This window comes from Artibeus jamaicensis, unplaced genomic scaffold (assembly GCF_021234435.1).
Source record: "Artibeus jamaicensis isolate MK-2021 breed Jamaican fruit bat unplaced genomic scaffold, CSHL_Jam_final scaffold_1964, whole genome shotgun sequence".
NCBI lineage: Eukaryota > Metazoa > Chordata > Mammalia > Chiroptera > Phyllostomidae > Artibeus > Artibeus jamaicensis.
The window spans coordinates 24,238,314-24,240,932 of record NW_026522030.1 but is presented as its reverse complement, the minus strand read 5'-3'; the positions used below and the strand labels follow the sequence as shown (position 1 = coordinate 24,240,932).

General features: G+C 41.8%; 1 long non-coding RNA gene across 2 annotated transcripts; it reads left to right on the top strand.

The window, feature by feature from the left end:
• The first annotated feature begins 1,545 nt into the window (after nucleotides 1-1,545).
• LOC128625999 (uncharacterized) lies at nucleotides 1,546-2,416 on the top strand. 2 transcript variants are annotated; one of them, XR_008389875.1, is made up of 2 exons: nucleotides 1,546-1,722; nucleotides 2,206-2,416. It is a non-coding gene; the product is annotated as an uncharacterized LOC128625999 (long non-coding RNA). The 2 variants fall into 2 exon arrangements; XR_008389874.1 differs by having other exon boundaries at nucleotides 1,546-1,769.
• Nucleotides 2,417-2,619: the final 203 nt, after the last annotated feature.

Here is a 2,619-nt window from a genome sequence, read left to right as displayed (position 1 = left end):
GATACATCTGATAAGGGGTTAATATCCAAAGTTTATAAGTACTTACCATACTCAACACCAAAAACCAAACAACCAAATTAAAAATGCACAAAGGGCCTGAATAGACGCCTCACCAAAGAGGACATGCAGATGGCCAATAGACATATGAAAAGATGCTCAATATCACTAATCATCAGAGAAATGCAAATGAGAACCATAATGTGATACCATCTCACAACTGTCAGAAAGGTTATCATCAATAATCAACAAACAACAAATGCTGGTGAGGATGTGAAAAGAAGGTACCCTTTTGCACTGTTGGTGGAAATGAAGATTGGAGCAGCCACTGTGGAAAGCAGTATGCAGATACCTCTAAAGTTAGAAATGTATCTTCCTTTTGACCCGGTGATCTCTTTCTTGGAATATAGGAACACAAAGGAACCCAAACACTAATTTGAAAGAACATAAACACCCCTATGTTCATTGCACTGTTATTTACAGTCGCCAAAATGTGGAAGCAGCCCAAGTGTCCATCAATAATGAGTGGATAATACAAGTACTCAGCAGTAAAAAAGAAGAAAATTTTACCCTTTGCTACTGCGTGGATGGATGTGGAGAACAATATGTTAAATGAAATAAGTCAGTCAAATACAAATACCATATGATTTTACTTATATGTGGTATCTAATGAACAAACTGAACTAACAGCAAAATAGAGACAGACTCATAGATGGAGAGCAGATGAGAACTAGTGTGGGAGGGGAGGTTAGGGGTTGGAGGGACTGAGCAAAAAGGAAAAAGCACTCATGGACATGGACAATAGTGTGGTGATTGCTGGGGGGAGGAGGGTACAAGGGAGCCAAATGATAATGGGAAAATATACAATAAAGATAAAGTTAAAAAAGAAAACGTAAATAAAGGGGTAACATCTTGCTAAGGAGGATGCCACAGAGACAGAGAAGGTTTTGTGAGCACTGTGAGCACATCAGAACTGGAAGGACGCAGCTCACTCCAACCTTCCATTGTACAGATGAAGAAACTTGAGGCCTAGACTGGTAACGACAAGCTAGGTGGTCCCATGCTGAGGGAGCAGAGGCAAATTTCAGGGAGGGCCAGTGAGGGAATAAATGGGGGGAGGGAAAAATACCAAGTCTGGTGAGTAGAAAAAATAGGAGTTACATTTGCAAATCAGGGAAAGGTGTACCTCAGTGTGCCTTGCTGGGAGACAAACAAAAGAAGAAAAGGAGACTATAGAATATTTTGTATTTTTGCAACTAAAGAAGTGAGGTGAGGCAAGAACACAGTGGGCATTTGACCAAGTAGGGTTAGGTCTTTTGCAAGAGTCATGCTGGGCATTATAACAATGTGGGCAAAAAAGCAATGTAAAGTGGTGGAAAGGCCACGGGGGTGGAACAACATTTGGCTTACTGAGCTCTCTGCACTTTGGAGGGAAATTGGAGGAGTTTGGGAGGACTTAGTGCAGAATGAGATCACATAAGGAAGAATTTGATTTCTATATAAAAGGGTGAATTTAAATCTATGATTCAGAAATACTTGTTACTCAGCCCGTTTGCAGATACGTGGGGCCACATGGACTGGGAGTGTGAGTACCAGTGTGAGGCCAGGGAGAACCCATGTGAATTCCCAGCTATCTCCTCCCCTTCTGAGGGGATCACAGAGCCAGCGGATGCATCAGGAGACATGGAATTGAAGAAGCCTGGGTCGCTCTATCTCCACATCAAAGTGAGTTATCCTGGCGAGTCAGCAGACCTACAGTGGATGATGCCCGTGTAAGAAATGCTATTAAATCACTGTGATTTGGGTTGTTTCTTATAACAGCATGTGCCTACTTACCTGACAGCCACGTCCATGCTATCAATTTATACATTTCTCACTTTTATAAAATAAAATAAAAATGAAACACAACCACATTGCTTTAGCCTCCCCTTTCTTCCTCCCTGGCTTTGTCCTTCCTCTCTGCGTGTTGCATGCATTTCATCCCTCCATTTCATCAGGGTTGTTGCTCTCCTGGTGAAGCCATGGCCTGTGTATGCTCCCTGGGAACCTGCATTTGGAATCCAGGCTCCCATGTCTCGGTGGTCACTTGGAAAGGCCCTTTCTTTGAAGCAGACCACAGGCTCACTCCACCCTCTGGAAGATTGCTAGGGGGACGTAAGGCTTAGAAAATAGGGACTCCCTTTTCTATTTATTTTCTCCTACCTGCAGGCCCCAGAACATCTGTCAGCATGAGGCTGGGAGATATTTCATGTCCTGGAAGCTTTGCATTTGCTCCTGTTATCACTGACATGAAGGGCTATTGCCCTGTTTCAGGTGCTGCTAGCAAAGGGGAAAACCACAGAAAAGGAAGAAACTGGAAGAAAACTTCAACCAACTGTGCAATTAATTAAATGGCAATAAATAAAAACTTGAGAAATCAGATAGTTTGTGGTTGATTTTTATGACTTTTAAAATAATATAACTGGTAGCAAAAAACTCTCCAAAATCTAAAACCACAGGTCACATTTTGGTTTTGGGTTTTTTTTTTTTTTTTGGTTCAAAATACAAAACACTTGGGAAAGATCATTTGAGCTATATTTTCCCCGTAGAGGTTGAAATTCTCTTCCTTTAAATGCTCCCTGG